Source organism: Artibeus jamaicensis, unplaced genomic scaffold, assembly GCF_021234435.1.
Source record: "Artibeus jamaicensis isolate MK-2021 breed Jamaican fruit bat unplaced genomic scaffold, CSHL_Jam_final contig_391, whole genome shotgun sequence".
Classification (NCBI taxonomy): Eukaryota; Metazoa; Chordata; class Mammalia; order Chiroptera; family Phyllostomidae; genus Artibeus; species Artibeus jamaicensis.
In genome coordinates this window covers 14,325,660-14,347,659 of record NW_026521814.1, presented here as the reverse complement: position 1 = coordinate 14,347,659, position 22,000 = coordinate 14,325,660, and the positions used below count along the sequence as shown (strand labels likewise).

The 22,000-nt window shown below is 43.8% G+C and overlaps 1 pseudogene; it reads left to right on the top strand.

Moving 5' to 3' along the window:
• Positions 1–21,370, top strand: part of LOC119037768 (ephrin-A5-like) — a 34,595-nt pseudogene extending 13,225 nt beyond the window's left edge.
• The last annotated feature ends 630 nt before the right edge of the window (positions 21,371–22,000 follow it).

Genomic DNA, 22,000 nt, shown 5'->3' with positions numbered 1-22,000 from the left:
AGAGGGCATCACTCTCTCTATTTCCTTCATAGACCCTTTTTTTCTGACATTTTATTTGTTTGTTTATTCATTTTTATTATGGTAAGATATATATATAACATAAAATATGCTACTTCAGCCATTTTTAAGTGTACAATTCAGTGACAGCAATTACATTTACAGTGTCGTGTCCTCCCCACTGCTATCTCTAAAATTTGTCTGTTCCTGCAAACAGGAAGTCTGTACCCAGTAAGAAATCACTCCCCATCCCCTCCCCTCCCAGCCCTGGGAACTTCTACTTTTTGTCTCTATGAGTTGGTCTGTCATTTTTAAAACGATGAACTTTGGTGGCTATACGGATGGGAAATGGCTTGAAGAATGCAAAAGAACAAGACTGAGCCCTTTTCCTGCAGGTAACTTGATGGGGTGGTATTTGAAAACCATTGTTGTGACGTTATCTCTTGCTTTTCTCAGGACACAACCTTTGCTCTACTTGGCAGGTGTGTTGATCTAGCTGTCGGACCTGGGCAATTAGTATTTGAGATAGAAAGGCTGCAAAAAGAAAACGCTATATGACAGCTTCTGAAAGCAAAATAGTAGTGTGCGTGTTAGCAGCCTCCCAAGCTGAGTTTTTAAGAGAGTATTTTCCCAAATGCCCTTAATACTCACTGGCTGAATTAGGAGGGACTGGCTCATAAAGTTCTGTGGTATAGAGAGGGTACTTTTCTTTTCATATTATCAAAGCCACAAATCTTGTTGCTCCATAACAGAAAGAGGGGAATGTTTAAGTTTGCCTGCTAGTAACAAAATACTCCAGATAATAATAAACAAGATGGAAATTTGTTTCTACATCATATTCCAGAAGCATTTTTAGTTCATGAAGTTGTCAGTCCTAGTTCGGCAAGGCATTCCATGAGACTTGAAGGCTTAGATGACTCCTATCCCACTATCTGCTGTGTTTCATGGTAGAAATTAAATTTATATTACAGCCAGCAGGCAGGATGAAAGGGGAAAGAAGGATACATCACCTTTCTTTCAGGACATTTCCTATAAATTGCACACACAATGTGTGTTCATATCCCATTGGGCAAAACTTAGTGACATGGTCATAACAGACTGCAAGGAAGCCAGAGAATGGGAACTCTATCATTATGGAAGAGGGACACACAGATATTGAGGGAATAATGAGCATTTGCTGCCACCAAAAGAGAGGTAGCCTGAAGAATGAGACTTCAAGATGGAAAGCAGTGTGGAGTGGAAGGCCATTTAGCAGCCTCTGGGAAGCCCAAAGGCAACCCAGCAACGAGGGTACCGAGAGTCAAGAGTAGGTTAGTTCTGAGTCCAAGAGGCTGGGAAATGGGCTTTGCTAGCTGAGAGAGTGACAAAGAAATATTTTCTATCTTATAATTTTAGCCGATTCAAGTCCTGTCCTATCTTCAGTACAAACTACTATATACCAAATGGCTTCTTCTTTCAGGAAATGGGTCCTGAGAGGGAAGGGGGCCTGATGAATATTTCTCTTGGCCATGCTGGCTGAAAAGCCTGGAGGTCAGGCTGAGGGGAGCAGGAAAGGCCTTAAGGAGAACCTCTAGTAGAGGGCCTGGACCTCTGGCTTGTTAAGAAGGATCTGGCCCTGATGAGTAACCGTGGGTGAAGGTGTATACTTTGGTATGTGCACTGCTCTGAGGCCTTCAGTTTCTGACGGGGCTCTGCTTCACTCCCACCTTCGATTTTTGCCACATTGGCACAGATGTCACATAATACAGGGATTCACATCAAGTAACTGGGAGCCAGTCTGTCCAGATTTGAACCCCAGTACTACCCCTTGCTACCTCTGTAACTTGAGACCAGTTACTTAATGACTCCTATGTGAAAGGAGATAATAATACCAGTACCTTCCTCATTCTATGTGACCACAGTATGTAACAAGACCAGAGATATAGTATCATTGTAAAACTCAATGTGGATATTGTTTGTGTTTTACACACATACACTCTTGCAAAGACGTTGGGATTCTATATACTTTGTGTCTACAACAGTGCATAGTGTCTTTTCTATTATGTCGGATTTCTTGTCAATTATCCTTTTTTTCCTTTTTACAAGGTTTTTTATAAGGTTCTTATATGATTAATTATAATATAGCATAGAAAAACTCAAGAAGTCAACTATTATGTATGTACGTATGTATTATTATTATTATTAGAACAAATGGGAAAATGGTTGAAAAAATAGAACTCTAGGAAGTCTACTTAGGCTCAGAATACAGGTGTGTGTCGATTCTTTGTGATGCTGGTATAGCCAGATGTGGATGGTGGTAGCCTGTTGTACTTTCGCAAGTTAGTGGATGAATAAATGTGCTTTCAGTTGTGCTATCAGTTCATGCAATGGAAATAACATTAAATCCATAGGACTTAATGAATTATTTTTACAGGCGAGCAATATTAAATCCAAACGATGTTTTTCTAATCTCTGTAAGACAGATCTGTGTTCTTGGCTAGTCCTGTGCAGCAATTATGACAATCGAAAAGTGGCAAGTAGGAAACAAAGTGCAATTCAGATTGTTCTCGAGGGTAAATATAAGAGAGAACAAAGAAGGACCACTAGCAGAAATCTGACATAATAGTAGAAACATTATGAGGGGCTGTACAGACAGAGTCCCGAATGTCCTTTTTTCTCTTTTGTAAGATACAAGAAATCTCCATTTGGTAGGACTAACCATGTTGGATTTAGAATGAAGATACATCTCTGTTCTTGTTGTTATCCTGTAGCTGCTTCCCACAGTGTGCTAACTAGCATATGCTTACTTTATTTACTTTAAGCTACAACACCAACCATGAATTCTATTCAGTCCAAATACTACCATAGTCTTTGAAAGTTGTAGTTATAATATTTAAAACACTATCTATTAGATATATTAGTAAAGCCAGATTAATTTTTTTAGTTTATATCTTAGATTTCTTTAATTTTTATTATTTTAATTATCTGCATGTAATTATATTCTTACTGTACTTTTTTTCAGCAGGTTAATTACCTTTTGGTGAATTGTCACTTAAATCAGATGATAATATATGAACTATATGAAAGAATAATTATAAGTATTCTAATAGTGATTTAAAATTAAAGCAGTTTTAATGAGTTCTGGAAATAAACTATATATTACTTCAATAATAGTGTTTTTTAAAAATATTTTGTTTACTTTGAGAGAGAGAGAGAAAGGGAAGGAGAAAGTGAGGGAGAGAAATGTTGATGTGTTTGAGTTGCCTCTCACATGCCCCTCATTGGGGACCCGGGCAGCAACCCAGGCGTATGCCCTGACTGGGAACTGAACTGGCGACCTTTTGGTTTGCAGTCTGGCACTCAATCCACTGAGCCACACTGACCAGAGCTATTTCATTAGTATTGTTTTAAATTTGGACTTACCTTAAGCATTAATGATTACTATTAGGTATAAGACAATTTAAAAAGCAGAAAATATTATTATTAAATAATAAAGCAATAAAAATGTTTGGGGGGAGAGGGAAAAAGAAAGTTTCAAATACATCTATCAGTGCCCAAGCAGCTTGGTAAAAAAATCATTTAGCATTAAGCACCTTCAAACGTTCAGAACACTTGATTCCATGTGTCTCAAGGAGAATTGTCACAAACTTTGATTCCCCCTGTTTGAAATAATTTTAAGTTTTTACTCCTTTTGGCTAAGAGAAAAATGACCTTGATTTCTCAATTTTGAAATTACACAATCCTCAGTCTAGATCTTATAATAAGTAACAAAGACAAACTGGTCACATACCAGTGTAATTGCTAAAGTTAGGACTGTATGAGCTAGTTCATCTAAATTTCTACAAGGTAGAAAACTGGCTCTCCCTTAATGAGTGTTGCTATTTACTGAAAGGTGAAGAAACAGTGTCACAGGGTGTAGCACATCTCCAGCTGGTGGGCATGCTCACTGCTCTGCTGACTCAGAGCCCCGCTCCCCACCCAGCAGTCTCTCTGGGTCTCCGGTCTGCTCTCAGGAACCACTTTGGGTTAAGTAATTCCAGGCTGGGCACTTAAATAATTGTTCCCAGTAAGCTAGCAACATAGGGCCTTGTTGAAAGCCAAGAGTTTAGATGGTCTATGAAGTCCTTTCAAGTGCTGTTTTCTATTCTCTGCCTGTCGGAGATCAAGCCAGCCCCACATGCAGTCATGGGGTGTATCCCCAGTTGTTTTAGACGCTGCTCTTTTTGTGAGTAAGAAACAGAAAGCTACTCAAATTAGTTCAAGTAAAAGGGGTGGGGACATGGGATAAAAAGGAGATCACCAAATCGAATATGGTCAGCCTTCATAGAAATAAGGCTGTGAACTGCAAAGCTGTCAGGAGCCAAAGAATCTACATTCTACCCTTTTCTGTCTCAGTGGGGCTGAGTAGTGTCTCCTCTTCCTTTCTCCGCGCACATCTACTCCATTTTCCTCTCCCGTGTAGCTAGCACACTGATGCGCACGTTCCCAAATTGGCGGACAGACTCTAAGTCCACATGTGACCTTTCAGGATAATCACCTTCAGGCTTTAGGTGCAAGTTTAAAATCTAAGGTGGGGGGTCGGGGAGCAGTGGGGAGCGGAATATCATTTCACACGGGAAGGCCAAGGGACGGACTCATTTTGCCGCCGGTGTCTATCTTAGATCCTGTCAAACCCCGTGGCATTTCTCGCAGATGTTAAAGATTAATCTTGTTCATCACCAAAAAAGAAAATGAAAAACAAAACAAAACAAAGAAAATGGAATATAAAAAGCAAAACAAACAGGAAAATCAATGGCTTTTCAAAATTGTAAGGGTTACTACATTTTAACACACCTTGCCATTTTCTTAGTATGATAGCTAGATTTCATGATAGCTAGTTGGTAACAGCTTAAAATAAGCAATTCGTAGGAGCAGCTTTATAGTGTGGATGGAGTTGGGGAATGGGCTATTACATTTTTATACTATGTACATGTTTCTATGTATGTACTTTATTTTATTTTCATTCAAACAAAGGTAACACCAAATTTCTAATTCTAACCCTAAATCTGTTAGGGAGGCATTTGATAAACCAAAACTTTAGAAAATATTTAGAACTATCAAAAGCACCAAACCGTCATAGTGGTTGGTCATTACAGTATTCTAGAGCTGGAAGATTTACAGGTCACTTAGTTCAATTCCACACTTTTACAGAAGAGCAATTCAGAACCCATACAAAGAACATGAGTGGTACAAGGCCACGCAGGTCACTGGGCGTGGAGCTGGACTTACCTTTTTATCCCTGCACTTCTAGATTCGTGTATCTCTCAAGAAGGCTGTTATGGACTGAAAGTTTGTGCCCCTCCCCCTTCATATTTCGAAACCCTAATTCCCAATGTGCTGGTATTTGGAGGTGTGGCTTTGGAAGGTAACTAGCTCACGAGGGTAGAGCTCTCATGAATGGGGTTAGTGTTCTTAGAAAAGAAGTCACAAGAGAGGTGACCTGTCTTTCTCAGCCATGGGAGGACACAGTAGAAGGCTGCCATCTGCAATCCAGGAAGAGGGTTCTTACCAGCCACCGAATCTGTGATCTTGCACTTTCCAGTTTCCAGGATTATAACAAATTAGTGTTTGTTGTTTAAGACACTCATTCTATGGTATTGGTTATTTATAGCAGCCCAAAGTGACCAAGAGAGACAGATAAAATCGAATAAGGTTATTTACAGATTTTTCTCTCCATATTTGATAATTTCAACAAATTCGCATTAGGTCGACAGGTGACCATGAGTGTGTTGGTTACTCTGCAGGGACAGTTCTTTTGAGTTATTATAATTCTCTTTATAATAATGAAGTTCTATGTGTATTTGCGCGCATCAGAAATGAATTGCCTGGTTGGATTACAGAAAGAAGCCTGTGCCTCAGGCGTTTCAATTAGGTCATCGTTTCTATGATGTTATTCTGCTCTCACTCTATATTATTTACGATATTTTATTTTTTTCATACTGTAAGAGAAAGTCTATTTAGGAAGTTACAGAGTTAGTAAAAGTGAGCTGTAGAAGAAATGAGGTAAGGAAACAAGTTACAGAAACAGCATAAGGACCCTTGGAGCTTGGGGAGGGAGAGGCAAAGGTAAGATGCCTGGGGGAAGGGGTGGGGGAGGGGGAGTCTCCCAAGAGGGAGACCTGGAATTGGATTAGAATAGACTTTAGGCTATTAGACCTAGAGGAAATAGTAGAAATTATGCACTCCATCCAACTTCCTCATTAATTTATGCCATATTTTATTCTTGTAATTATTGGTGTAATATACTGGTGAGGTTCTATAAAGGAATATGAAAAATCTGGAGCTACATAAAATGAAGCACTTTTGGAGAAAAAACAAAACTCAAACGAGGCTTTATCTTTATCAGTGAAACATTATTCACTTACACCATAGTTATTAGTTGAATATTTATATAAGATAGATTTTTGGTTTTTGTATTACCTGAATCATAGTATTTACAGATACAAAATAAGATGGCCATGTTTATGGTTTCTATTGTAGGAAATAAAACCAACTCATAGGAATTCTCCTATATTCTAAAAGCCTCAAATATACATAGACTATAAATATATCATTGATGTTGAGATTTTTCTTTGTAGATGAATTGAAAGAAGCTTACTTAAGTTTTACAATAAATTTTGAATACCCTTTTGCAATTTGATAATGAAAGCTCATTTCTATAATACATTCCTTAATATTTACAGGGCTCTAATGAACAAGGCACCATCTCAGCTATAAGGAAAATGTGTTCTGAAGTCCTGAAGCTAAAGTTCTGGGTTAAACACTTAAGTTTTGTTCAGGTTTAGTGACCACACACCTTGGAGGACTGAAAGAAGTCTTTCAGCGTAGCAATGGCAAGGAGAGACACAGGCTATTTTTTGTTGCCAAGAATATCACATTCTGGCCAATACATTTTTTTTACATGGTGCCATGAGGCACGTCCAAGATGTCATTAAAGTATTCCTTAATATGTGGAGCAAAGATTGTTTTTAAAAAGTGCTCATAAAGTAAAGTTTCTGAATAGTAAAACACTGTGAAAATCTATATTTAAATTTAAAAAAAAATCTTGCTCATTCCTGTGAGACTCTGCTTCACTTGAGTTGAATAACTCTCAGATAAGAACTCTGCAGCCATCTCCTGCATTCCTGGCTCTCGGTCAATTTCAAAGTTAGGTCCTGGGCTGGGAGCTTGGATTTCCAGGCAATAAAGATAACAAGGAAGAAACAGCATGGCTTCTCCTTTTCACCTATATTTAAAAGGTAGAAGGTGGCTGGAAATGTACATAGTTTAAGGGCCTGCTAGTTGCCAAAAGTGTCTGCAAACATGGTTTCAGTTAATCCTTTGATTGGCCATAGGTAGGTTTATTATGCCGTATAGAGATTAGAGCATTGTGGGGGGCAACTTTCCTCGCTAGTCGCCCCGTGTGCCATGGATGAGAGTAAACATGACTGAGACATGATCTGCTTGGGGAGGAGAGGTGGCCAGTTTCCCAGAGGAAAAAGGCCTTGAGCAGTGGCCAGTTTCTCAGGGGAAAAAGGCGTTGAGCCCCTTCCTCCAAGTTGAGCCCCTTCCTCCAAGGGCTTTTATTGGGTTGTAATACACAGGAATACAGGGCAGCAAGGATCAAACAGTAGATAACATTTCAAAGAAATCTGAGGGCTTAGTCCGAGTCAGAGTATGTCAGAAAGAGTTTTAGGGTTTCCTGCTCGAACCCTTACCATATGAATGAAAGCACTCTTAGCAGAGCAGATTTCACAGGTTTATCAGGAAGTCTTTGTGGTGCCAGATTTTTCCCCAGGGCACGCTCTAGCAAGGCAAGGAGCTGCACCCTTCCCATCAGGTATTCAGGGTTAAGGGGATTAGAGCCAGGAAGCGCTTGTCCCAGAGGACCTGGGGACTCAGGCTCTGTCAAAGCCGGGGATGGGGGTGGTGGAGGGGAGGGGCATTAGTTCATTGCTCTTTGTTGCAGCCCCACCCCACGGCCCGAGTCCTTCTATGATGGCCTCCCAAGTGATTGAGTCTGGCCTAGGTTGCCCCTCCTCTGAGGGGACTTTCCCGTCAAAGATTTCCGACCATGCTTTGGGGGCAGGGAGGAAACTGAGGCATCATTTGCTACCAGAGATAAGCTTTGTTTCCTGTAGCTCGCATTCCAGAGGTCACTGACTCATCCTTAGCCACAGGGGGTAGAGTTACAATTCCTGGAACCATGCAGAGCGGTCCACAACAGAACATCATGTGTCAGAGAAGCTAAGTACTTTGCCTAAAGTTGTTCAGCTAATAAGAGGAAGACTGGAAGAAAATGACAGGCCTGGCAGGAGGCAGAGACAGTGCAAGCTAAGTGTGTCACTGTGACAGCAGCCACCGTGTCCCTGGGCTTGGCCCCGCAGGCTGACAGTGGCAGCAGCAATAGCTCAGGCAGCCCAGGGCCTCTGTGCAGGATGAGGCGAGGACCATTCCACAGAAGCTTTAATTATCTGAACTACAGCCCACGACCTGCCAAAAAACTTAAGATATAATATCGAATTCCTTCTTTTATTAGCAGTTTTGTAGTAAAAATGCGCCATACAGAGTCAGTATAGCACATCATGCAAGGTGACGTGGGGCACCTGTACCAGAGTTGCTTCCTCTTCTGGTGGCTACAGGCTCATTTTTGCCCATTCAGACCTTTTTCCCATTTGATTCTCTCAATTAATTGCCAATCTGTTTCTTAAGACTCAGAACTGGCTTTTAGTAAAGATTATTTTTCTTTCCAAAGGGGTGCGAAAGGTAGATGCTAATTGTGTTTTGCTCATCTAATTAGTTGTGTGAGTTAAGGGGTATAAAATAAGCCACTAGCTACTTTCTCACAATAAATCTCTCAGATCGAGGACAAAATGGCATAAATTGTAATCAAAATAATACAGGATATCTGTTCATGCCAGAAGAATGAATTGTTCCCAAGGCCTCTCCCTGGGAAATGAGGTTGGGGGACTGGTTAAATCCTCTTTGTGCTTTTATCCAGGAGGGAAACAAAGCGTTTTGCAATACACAGTTTAGAATGAAGTTATAATTATCGCCTAGTAATCTCTTACCATATAATTTCTAACGTCTTCACACCATTCTGTTTCGACAATTTTCTGCTCAAAACAAGCTCAGCAATAGAAACTATTGACTGTCAAAATCAATTCCGTGGCTAGATTACATACTAGAATAACAAACCAAAAAATTGCTGTACAAGAAACGAAGCCTTTGATCCATAAGAAATACACACAGCCACTCACCCCGAATGCCAGTATGTCATCTGCAGATAACAGGCAGTACTGCTGCCGCCCTTAGAGACTCCTGGGAAGGCCTAAACAGAGCAGAGCCAGTTCTCTGCCCTCAACTACCTTCACCAAATAGGCACTTCTGTGATTTTCTTATGATAAACCCCCTCTAGATCATGCTCTGGCTTCCTGGAGCCCCTGAATCCCTTGCCCACATGCCCAGAGCACACGGCAGAGCCCTCAGAGCCCCCCTCTAGATCTCTCCTTCCTAAGTTGCACCATTCTGTGGGCTCCTCAGATGAATGGGCTGCAGTGTCCACGAGAATCCGGCAGAGGCTCCTCCTAGTGTGGCTCCGAGCAGGAGGCAGAAAGAGGAGGTGGAGGCAGCCTGCAGGCACTGGCCTTCATTTGCACTCTTGCCATAGGCCCTGCAAATAATACCTGTTTTCCTTATTTTTATTGCTTTCCATTTTATTCCTTGTCTCTTTTGCTTTATTTAAAAAAAAATCCAAAGACCCATTGCCAGCATCTGAATAAAGCATCCTGCCCCCCCCCAAAATCCACAGAAGTTGTAAAATAATAAAAAACCTATTCACGAAAGAAACATAGCCTATTTCTGTAGGTAGTGTTTCCGAGCTGTGCCCCACGTGACAGAGAGCAGAACTGGAGCGCCCTCCCCTTCCTCTTGAGCCTTCACCCAGCTCTCCTAGCAACAGGATGTCCTCTCCACCTGTTAATTCCCTACAGTTCATTAGCCCCTGTCTTCCAGGCTAAACAAAGAAATTTCAGTACAGTATTTTTATACATGTATATATGCATAGTGGCTTCCTCTTCACTCCATCTCAGGACAAATCTTCAGCACTAACCAGGCACCTTTTCTGCCTTCTTTACATAGAAAAATGTTCATGAATATTTGTCTTGTTGTTATTAGGTACAATATAAAACATGATTATCTTTTAGATTAATTTCTTCTTTCACTATTTATCCAGTTTTCCACAACTTCACTTCTGACCTAACTGCATCACTCCTGATATAAAGATGGCTCTTTTTTGTTTTTTTAACTTTTGCATTTCTTTTGCATTAGGTGTGTCCTTCTGACACTGCTGGTTAAGAGTCCGATCAAATTAAGGAAGATTGGATTCTGTGGAGGTTGTGGACAATTCTGTTCTCAAACTTGCCTTAAGATTCTATCATCTAACTGACCATGGGAAAGAATATAAAGAGAAAGAGGTCATTGGGAATCTGAATGAGGCTGCTAATGGGCCTCGTGTCTTGGGAAAGAGAGGGAGTGTGACCTGTAAACTCACAGTGAAACTGCTCAGTGGTGAACTTGGCCTGCTGCGACGTCTCAGGCTCAGATCAATAATCAAAAACATTTCCTTTGGGGACAGTTTGGGCAAAAGTGAGAAAGGAAATAGGTGAAAGGAGAAGAAACCTGAAATTTTCTAAACCTAAGAAAACAGAACACAGTCAGGTTGCAGGGAGGGTGAAAGCCTATAAATGATGCTGGCAGCATCGGGGTCGAAATTGGAACAACAAGCAGGGTGATGTGGCGGATGCCTGCGCATCACAGAGAAGCCTGAAGAAGTGAAACACCTGGCATGGCCCTTTCCACTGGGGCCCAAGGGCATATCTTTTCTAATTTTAAAATTACAGTTGACATACAATATTTTATTAGTTTCAGGTATACAACACAGTGATTAGAACTTATATAACTTGTGAAGTATCACCCCAATAAGTCTAGTACCCATCCGTGCCATACAGAGTTATGTCAATATTATTGACTATGCTCCCTATGAAGGGTGTCTTCAAGGAGAGGCATCTCCAATGGGTGTAACCATGGTGAAGACTGTGATGCTGCAGATCTTTGTCTCCAGGTGCAATGCTGTGGAAAGTTTGCTCTACAAGTTATGAGTTAGTTTGACAGGCCCTTGTAAGTTCTTTACAGTAAATCGGGAGGTTTCCTTTTTATCAGTGCATTTTATCCATGCATTCCTTGATCTAATCTCATGGGTCTGCCAGTAATAATTTCAAATGGAGACAGTCTGTGTTTGCCAAAGGGAGTAGATCTTAGGTTGAACAACACTTATGCTGGTTTGATTCCCAGTCAGGGCACATGCCTGGGTTTCGGGCCAGGTTCCTAGTGGGGGCTGAGTGAGAGGGAACCACACATTAATATCTCTCTCCTTTCTTTCTCTCTCCCTTCCCCTCTCTCTAAAAATAAGTAAATAAAATTTAAAAAATCAATTAGCATGTCCTTGGGTGAGGATTAAAAAGACAAACAAAAAGATTATATATATCATTGATCTTTTGCTAATGTAATTAGTAGTATGTTTTGTTTGTATGACAATAAATCTTTGAATCTGAAAAAAATACATACGTTTTGCCTATTAAGTTTTGACTACTCTGGCAGTCAGGTTCCACAGGACTGGAGAGCTGGAGAGGATAAGAACAATGGAAATGTTGCAAAACTGCCAGATCTTACAGATTGCAGGACTTGTCCAATGAAATGACTTCCTCCAGTGGAAAGGTCTTTTCCAGGAGTATTTTATTTACCACCGAGACTGTGGCTGTGAGGCATGGGAATGCTTCCGCTAAAGACAAAACATAAATCATCATGAACACATATTTGTACCCTTGAGAAGGGGCAACTGAATAAAGTCCATTCGCCAGACCTCAGAGTCCTAAAGGCAAGGGGAAGTGCCCCGCAGAGGTATGAATGAGCTCTCTAGGCTTGTGCTTTAGGCTTTTTTGGTATACCTGTGAAGCTATTTTTGGAGGTGGTTTCTAGTAGTATTATTTTCCAATGAAACCATTTTGTCAGTGTTCCACTGAGTTAAATCTTATACGAATTGTAATATGTGATTTTGTGTGCAATCAGGGAGAAGTGGTTGGCCATTTGGAACTACTCATAAGTTTGTTTTGGGGTCAAATTAACAGCCTTGTTCTAACCATTTCTTTCTATTTTGCCCAACAGCTAAATACTGTGCTTCTATCATGTAATTTTTTAAATACCCAATTGCTTCAGCTAGCACCATAGGTGCTTCCATTAGAGGCTGAGATTGTTTTAATGCTGCTAATTTAGCAGCAGCACCAGGCAAATGATTAACTCTACTCTCCTCTGCCTTAGCCATTGAATACCCAGAAATTTTGATGATTGCTGAAGATTTAGGTAATTGGATAACCTCCAAGAGTTCTGAAAGGTAAGAACTGTTTTGTTTTTGTTTTTGTTTTTTTGTACTGTCAGAAAGAAGTCAACAATCCTCTCTGTTTCCAGAGCATATCGAAGTCCTAGGCAGCAACAAAGGCTTACCTGCTATCAGTATAAATGTTAGCCATTTTATCTTTGGCTAAATTGCCAGGTCAAATTAATGCATACAGCTGCTTTTCTTTTTAAAATATTTTTTTAGAAAGATTTTATTTATTTATTTTTTGAGAGAGGGGTAGGGTGGGAGAAGGAGAGGGAGAGATGCATCAATCAGTTGCCTTTTGAATGTCCCCAACTGTGGGCCTGGCTAGCAACCCAGGGCATATGCCCTGACCGGGAATTGAACCAGCGACGTTTCACTTTGCAGGACGATGCCCAACCGAGACATGCTGGCCAGGGCAGAACTCTGTTCTTTTTCTGTTGTTGTTACATAGATGAACCCATTTATTATTGGATAGCAATGTTTCAAACTGTGGAGCTTCTGCTGGTCTTTTAATCCCTTCAGCCTTCTGATGGCGGACTTCACTGTGACAGCAGAAGTGATGCTGAAGGTCCAGGCAAAACCAGCGACTGTTTTCCTGCAGCCCAGGTCCCCACAGCTCACTTCTTCATCTCGGTTTCGTCACAAAAGGAGCAAGTGTACTTGGCATGCTGGCTGATCTCAATTTTCTTCACCATTTTCCTGAGGGAGGTGCCATGATGGGTGTCGTATTTATCAACGATTCCAACTTTCTCGGTACATTTAGCCTAGGCCTCAGCGGAGAGCTCTGCTTTTTCAACAGAAGTTACCTGAGGCATTGGACTGACCTCAAAGATTTCATTTAGTGAGGCAATTGCATATCCTCCTTGATAGTGGCCTGTTTCGTCTTTTAGGTAAGAACCATCAGTAATCAAAACTAATTCAGCATTTTCAAGAGGTATTTCCTGTATCTCAGTTTGAGAAGTTAGTAGTTGGTCTGTTAATGACAGGCAGTCATGAGGGATTTTATCAGAGGGCAGAGGGCAGAGGGAGGGTGTTACAATGAGCAATAGCCGCAGCAGATGAATGCAGTGAGAGAACTTTGTAGGAGGTCAGTCTGGCAGCAGAGAGCTGCTGAGAGCGATTAAAGTCAAGTAAGTCTTCTGCTGAAGGAGGCACACAGAGAGTCAGTGGAGAGCTCATTATTATCTCTTTCGAATGTTGTAGTAAATTGGTGGGGGCCGCAATAGCTCTCATAGAGGTAGGGAGATCTTTGGCCACCCAGTGTAACTGTTGACTATAATAGCCAATGGATCTGTGCTGGCTTCCATGTTATTGGGCCAAGATACCTAAGGCATTTTCCTCTCTTTCATGGACAAAAAGAACAAGGGCAATTGATAGTTAGGAGGCCCTGAAGCAGGCAGATCACAAAGACTGCATTTAATTTCACTGAAGGCCTTCTGGGATTTCTCTGGCCATCTCAGTGGCTCTATCTGGTCAGCCTTGAGAAGAGGGTAGAAAAGTTGAGGCCTGAGCGAAAAATGAGGAATCCAATTGCTATAATATCTAGCCAAACCTAGGACTCCCCTGGGTTGACTTTTAAGTCTTGGGGAATGGAAAAGTTTAAAATGCCCCGGATCTTACTAGAAACCAAGAGGAGACCTTTATGAGTAAATGTCTCAGATATTTAACTTGAGGTTTACAGAGCTGAAGTTTCTCTGTAAATAGATACCTCCATCCTTTTTTTTTGCTAGTTCTCCAAGGAAGTGGAGGCTATCTTCCAGGGAATCTTCTCAGAGGCTGAGCAGAGGAGGAGGTTGGTAATCCACGTTCTGTAAAAGGGTGGACTGGTAAGGGAATTCTGCATGGGCAATAATTATCTTAAAAATTTGGGAAGAGCAAGTCGCCCTTTCAGTGCAGCCCGAGGCACTATTCTTCAAGGGTTACTTGGACAATACACAGTACTTTTCATGTGAAAGCCAATAATTGGCTTTCAAGATCCACAGGGCTGCTAAAGAAAACACTTCAAAGATCTAAAACAGAAACAAATTTACTTCTTGGCGGTATGGTTGAGAGTTAGGAATGAGGGCTAGGCACAACTGGGCGCTGAGGTATGACCCTGTTATTTACGGCTCTTAGATTTTGAACAAATCTACATCCCTTACCATGAGGGGATTTGGGGACAGTCCTGGGAACTCCTGCCGTGGTTTCGGTACTCCTAGGAGGGGGAATGCAGAGGCCGGTGGGGTTAAGGACCGCTAAGTTGGCTCTGGTATCTGCCAGGGCTTTGGTTACCTCTTTCCTAATAGCTAGATCTATTTCTCCTAAATATTAGGAGCATCGGGAAAAATCCCCTTCTAATCCTCGGAACAACACTATTGCTGAGAAGACAGAGGTTAGACTCCTTGAGGAGGAGTTGCAAGTTTAATGGGCTGTTGTAATTCCCCTTTGATCTTTAAACAATCTTTCTTCCAACGCCTTTGCAATAAATACAAACCTCATTGGTTGGTGGTTTGCTTATGGACCTTGAAAGGCAGATTTAGACAACAATTGTAATTGTGGGCTTATTACACTCAGGTTGCCTGACTTTGGGCATTTACAACATGTGTAGCTTTCTTTTTTGGTATCTTTGGGCTAGCTTGGGAGAGCGGCTCAGCATAGTTTACTACATTGTGGATTTACATGGTGGCTCAGTGAAGTTGTAATTTTTTTTTTTACCTGTTGTTCAAGTATGTCTTGTAGCCCCTCAACAAAGCCTGAATTAAAAAGTGTTCATCACCCTAATGTAGCTCAGTGGATTGAATGTGGGCTATGAACCAAAGGGTTGCCAGTTCAATTCCCAGTCAGAGCACATGCCTGGGTTGCAGGCCAGGTCCCCCTTTAAAGGTGTGTGAAAGGCAACCACACATTGATGTTTCTCTCCCTCTCTTTCTCCTTCCCCTCCCCTCTCTCTAAAAATAGATAAAATGTTTTTAAAAAAACGTAAAAGAAAAAGTGTTGGCTGGTATAGCTCAGAGGACTGAGTGCCAGCCTCTAAACCAAAGGGTCTCTGGTTCAATTCCTGGTCAGAGCACACGCCTGGGTTGTGGGCCAGGTCCTCAGTAGGGGGTGCGTAAGAACCAACCACGTGCTGATATTTCTCTCCCTTTCTTTCTCCCTCCTTCCCTCCCCAAAGTAAATAAATAAAATCTTTTTAAAAAGTGTTGAGAAGTCATCATTGACTTCATCTATGCTGAAATACTGCTTAAAAACTTTAAAAAATCTATCATAATAATAAAAAATGTTTTCGTCAGGTTTTTGAACTCATTTTTGAATTTTCTTCTAATGCAGAACTTGAAAAGTCTGGGGTACCTTCTCATGAAGCCACTGAGCCAGCTGTGAGGTTTTGTGCACGGCTTCCCCTCTTCGATGGGAAGAATCTCTCACTAGGTTTTGCCACCCCACATTGTTTAGCCTTTTGTCCTGCAAGCATGTGGACAAGCTAACAGAGGTCAGAGAATCTTAGCTCATGCGTTTGGAGAGTGAGCAGAAATTCTCCAGCAAACCCAGCAGAGTCCTCCTGGACTAGAGAAAGCTTTAGCAATGGCACAGAGCTCAACCTTAGTCCATGGACTGTAAGAGATTAAGGGGCTGTCATCTAGGGCTAGGCACAGGCAACAGTTCAACCTCAGATGGGGCAATAAAGCCGTTGGGGTGGCGGGCGGTGACTAATGGAGCCTCAGGCTCATCATTATAAAAAGGGAAATTAGGGGGTGAAGGGTAAAGACAGGAGGACAGGCAGACAGCAAAGGAGCAGAAGGTGCAGGTAATGAGACAACCAAAGAACACTTAAAAGTTTCCTCCCGTTTAGTAAGCTTCTGAGATAAGTCAGAATTTGCTTTGGTTAATTTAGAATTTGTGTTTTGAATCACTTCTATGTTTGGAGGCCTCAAAATACCAAATAAAATATTTACACAGATACCTACAGAGCAAGATATGTCCTTTATGAATTTTTTCAATTGCAGAAACGATGGGTGCTCAATGAAAACATAAAAGAATGTTGCAACGCCTACGTTGGAATTGCTCCCTGGCATTTCCTTGTTATGAAAGTTCATGCTCTAATCAGTTTCCCTGGAGTGGGTTTCCCATTAGCAAGGGTTCTCTTTCTGTCTTCTCCTACCCTTGCTTCTAAGGGGAAAAGAGCAGAAGCTCTGTACTAAGTTAGTACAGTCTAGATCTTCTCCGGTTTCAGGAGAAACCCTGGAAGCCCCTCTCCCAGGTCCTCAGTGTGCCTAGCCTTGTCTAGAGGACACATCTGCCTCGCTTCCTTTCCCAAGTCACCACTCCGCACTTCCTTCTAGGCAGATGGCACAGTCATTCCGGTGGACATTTGCTTAGAGTCTCAGATAAGTCCCTGCCGGGTGTATGCAAAGTAAGTAAACATTGCCTGAAAAAAATGAAAAAAAGCCCCTGCCCATCTTTCTACCCCCCACAAAAAAACAAAAAACAAAAAACAAAAACAAACAATAGCCCTGACTGGCATGGCTCATTTGGTTGTGTGAAAGGTTGTGGTTTGCTTCTGGTCAGGGCACATGCCTACGTTAATGGTCACGACATGTGCGAGAAGCAACCAGTTGATGTTTCTCACATCAGCGCATCTGCCTGTCTTGCTCCATCCCTTCCCCTCTTGTTAAAGAACAGACACACTGAGGCCTGGACTCCGGAGGATGGAATAGTAATAGGGTCCGGACCACCTGCTGGGCTCCATTGTCCGTCACCAATTGGAAAGACATCTCTCAATGCCAGAGATTTGTGAAAAGGAACGGAAATGTTTATTTAATGCTATATAGACCTAATGTAGTAACCTAACATCTTCATTAAAATATCAAAGTCCTTTAGGATATGCACCTACACACACACAGTGCTTCCTCCTCCCCCGCCCTAGTTCGGGGTACTGTTACTCAGGAAAAGAGCACACGCCTGTGTTTCAGGCTGCTGGTACCATCAGCTATGTCGCTGTTCAGGCAGGATCTCCAATTAATCCAAAGTCATGTGGCACCTTCTTATGGTCCACTGGCAAGAGTTCTTTGCGCCCATTTTCCCAGGCAAAGTCTCTCCTGCTTCCTAGGCCATGTGGCCCATGGGAGCACTCCAAAGCCACGGGGGCCTCCTCTACCAAAGCTGCAGGGGTCCTCACTCTGCCAAAAACCGCGTGGCTCTCTCTCAATGGCTTCTGGGTCTGGGTTTAAATCCCCACGCCAGTCTTCCTCTGTGCCCCCATTTCTGACTCCTCCCACAGTCAGTTACTCCTGCCAGTGTTCCTGTACTATTTCAAGTTTACTGGGCTGCCATCATGAGTCTACGCAGGTATGGCCCCATGTTCTGGAGCCAATCTTCTCCAAGCTCCCACGCAGGTGCTGTAACTCAGGGGACCTGCCTCGCCCCACCGCCCCACCGTTACATTTTGGGGGGAAGTGACTTCATCCCCCTGTTTCCAAGCCTGGCCACAACCATTTAACATATCCAAGTGACCTGCCAAAGGCTATAGATATGTTAAATGACCATGCCATGAATTAGCTGCAAGGCTGTGGCTGTATAAAACAGCCCTGCATGTTCCTGCTCCATGTGTCCCTTCCCCCAACTCACATCTGTGAGGGAAAGGGTGAGGACATCTTATATGTCTCTCCAGTAATTCCTATACACTTCGAGTTCTGGACATCATTCCAAATCCCTTTTTGGGGCCCCCTTCTTGGCTGTACCCTGTATCACTGTCTCTAAAAATAAGTAAATAAAATCTTTAGCAGAACAAACAACAAAAATGAGGGCAAACAGGAGCGCTTAGACAGCAGAACAGATTTCCAGAGCTTCCACACCTAGCAAGCCCTTAGCACATAGTCATTGCTTTACAAATGTGTATGGAATTTGCGAACTGGCTCAGCCAGGCTGCAATCTTGGAAGGAACAGCTTCTAGGGCCCCTGCCTTTGTACTTAATTCTGCGTACCTGCGCCTACCTGCTTCTTCCATTTGGTTAACCAGATCTGCGGAGAAGAGAGCTGCGAGTTTGCACTGTGGATTCCTAGCATGTGTGAGGAAATGTTTATTTCTTGTTCCCTGACAACATAATCCAGAAATATTTTTTTTAAATGGAGTAATTATTTGTGAACAAGAAAGCAAACACATAAAAAGAGGGGAGAAAACATGGGTGTCGCTAGGAAGTTGCAAAAGCTGGGATTCCTCATTGGTTCTCACTTTTTTGTCCTTTTATTGCTGGGAGACGCCCCGAGGCACTCTCTAACCGGGCACTTGTCTGTCACATGGCCCGCTCAGACTGGGCAGACTCCCTGGGCTTTCTGATGCAGGAACATGAGAAAGAAGGTAATTTGCTTCTGGCCTTCTGCCTAGACTCCTCGAAATCGAAAGGCTCACATCCTTCGGTTCTGAGGCTGAGAGGGTGGAGGATTAAAGTGTGCTCCATTTCTGTACAAATTCCTCATTCAACCAGGCCGCTTGTTTCCAAACTTACTGTACTTTTTGGAGAGAGAGTCAAGGAGAGGGAGTGGCGGAGGGAAGATGAAAGAGAATTTGACAGAGATGAGGAAAAGGAGAGAGAGGGAAAGTGGGGGTTAGAAAATGTCTGTGTGCTCTGGCTTCTATAATTTTAAGATCAAATTTTAAAGAATTTGTGCGCCTTTTTTAGAATTCCGTATCATGGATTGATGCATCTCTACAAGTTGCTGGGCTTGGGGCCGAACCCGTCGGAGTCGCGGGGCGGCAGGGACGCTTCTCAGAGCTCGCAGGAGGTTCTTGGCCCCGTTGCGTCTCCGGGCTCCTTCTCGCTCCCGGAAGGCGATAGAAGACTGACTTCAGCCCATCCAGGCGGTGGAGGGATTCATTCGAAAATGGTTGTTTCTCCTCCCGCTCTCTTGCCCGGCTGTTGGTGTGGCGTCGTCCTGCGAGTGTGGGCGTCCCAGGTCCGCCTGGCCGGCAGGCTGGGGCCCTGCGCTTCAGTCACTCTGCGCACCCACACCCGGCCCAGAAAAGCGCCGGCGGTGTGGTCTCCGCGCGGCCGTCCGACTCAGCCTGGGACCTGCTGCAGAACACGGGGAGCCAGACTTTGGTTGTTTTTTTTTTTGAGGTTGGCGAGGCAAGAGTGCTCCTCGCCAGCTTAGCACCTTAGCCGGTTCCGGGGCGCGCCGGCGGGGCTGGGTCTGTGGCTCTGGGCTCCCACCCCTCGCAGCGCCACGTCCCACGCGGGCCCCAAGTGCCGCATCCACACGAGCCCTCCTGAGATTTCCCACCCGCTGTCAAAGCAACGTGGTGCGAAGTGGGGCCGGTGCGAGGCCTGGGCGGTGGAGACCTGTGCAGCCAGCAACGCAGACTGGCCGGTGCAGGCCTCCGCGTGGCCGTGGTGAGCGGCGAGCGGGTGACTGCAGGGGGCGCGGCCGAAGGCGCACCCCCTTCTCCCCGGTGACAGGCCTGCGGCCGCCGCCACCCTAGACGCAGCTGGACTCCCCTACCGGCCCGCCCCGCCGCCACCACACACTCCCGTGCTTCTCTCCGTCTTGTATTCTGTTTTTGCTTCTACACCCTCCAGCGGGGGGCGCGAGATTGTATTTAGCCCCTGCACTCCACTGCCTCTCCTCCCCACCCCTGCTTGTGTGTGCCTCTTTCTTTTCTCATTCCTCTTCATACTTATTTGAATAAAACAAACACGAATAAATTCCTGCTCTCTCCTTCCCACTCTCTCTCCAGATCCCTGCTTTCTCCTTGGAGGGGTGTGTCCCCGGTCCAGGCACGATGTCGCCTGTGAAGATGTTGACGCTGCTGTTTCCGGTGCTTTGGCTGTGTGCTGAGCCAGGACCTGGCTCCGAGGCCGTCCCCGACCGCTGCACAGTCTACCGGAACAGCAGCAGCCCTAGATTTCAGAGGGGTCGCGACCACATGACGTCTCTGTTCAGGACTGCCTGGACGTTTTATGCTTTCATTATGATGACTCGGTCAGGAAGGATAAGACCGAGCCTTATGTCTTCTACGTGGTGCCTGCAACCATGCTTCCAAAGGGTTCAAGGCTGGAAATGTGACCGGCCTCACTCTCCAAATGGAACACTAAGCTCTCTGAAAAATTCCAACGCTTCATGCCCTCTTACCTAGGATTTGAATTCAAAATATTTCTACATCTCTTCTGCAATCCCAGATGATGGAAGAAGGTCCTGTCTAAAGCTCAAAGTCTTTATGAAGCCAAAATACCTGTATAAAAACTATAGGTGTTCACGATCGTGTTCTTGATATCAACGACAAAGTGGAAAATTCATTAGAACTGGCAGATGGCGCTGTACAGGAGTCGGCCGAGCCATCCCTGGGTGCGAACTTGGGCAGGGACACCGAGGACACCCTGCTGCCTTTGACAATCCTGCTGTTCCTCCCGGATGGGGAGGACAAGGGCCCACCTAAAACTGGACACGGGGAGGCCTGCGTGACAGTCTTACAGACTCGGAGATGGTCTGATGTTAACTCCTACTGTCTAAAAGCACATCACAGTGGCCAGTCATTGCCTTAGGCTAAAATTTTCAGGGATAAAAAGGGAATCTTTGCTTTACTGGAGCCTATTGTCTTTTTTTCTTCTATGACAACCTACCTCTGGAATGTCAGGTATGTTACCTGGGAGCTGTGCCCTTGGCCAGGCCACCCACCCAGCGGCCTTCCTTTTTTCCAGACCCTGTGGGCACAAGCACCAGAAGACAGCGGAGACCACAAACCACCCATTGTTACTGTTATCATGTTCATTGTTGACTGTTAACTGTCCTGTACCCGCCTACATAAAAGAAGTACGTGCCTGTCATTTTACCTTGTTATCCAATTCCAAAGTCTGCCCCGCACCTTTGCGTTCTCCGGCCTCCCTTATCTATTACCAGTGGATTTCACATGACCCTCTTGTGCCTCCTCCTTTGACTGTAATGTATAAAATAAGGTGCCAAACTGCCATTTTCCAGACCATTTCTCAGTCTGTTGAGGTTTTGCACCCTGGCAATTGTCGTCAGCTTGGCTCAAATAAACATATACAAATTCTTATAGGTTTGGATGTTTCTTGCGTTGACACGGAGATGCCTTTGACATTATGGCTCCCCCCACCCCCCATCAGCCGTCACAGAAAACATGAAGGTCTTGGAATGCCAGACAGAGATCCACCTAACTGCTCATCCGAAGAAGGGACTTTTTTTGGCAGATGTCAGATTTTTTTTTCTTTCAGCCTGAATTCTAAGCAACAACTTGGGGCAGTTCAGGGGCTGAAATAGTTGCTGCTCCTTTACCCCGAAGAAGGATAGTGAGAAGCTAGGAAAGTTCCTTGTCAAGTAGAATGGGGAAACTGAGACCGATAGCCGAACACGATGGTGAAGTAAGTTACTGCCAGATACAGAAGCTCACCTCCCTAGGGATAACGATTAGGCCTCAGTTGTATTTCAGCCCCAGGCCCAGAAAAGCAACACAACCAGGTGGGCGATGCCAGGACCAGCTGCAGTAACGAAGGACCCCCTGCCCTGGTGCTGACCAATCCGTGGAGACCACAACCCTGAAAGGACACCTCTGGAAAAGCTGATAAATGTTCTATTGAGATC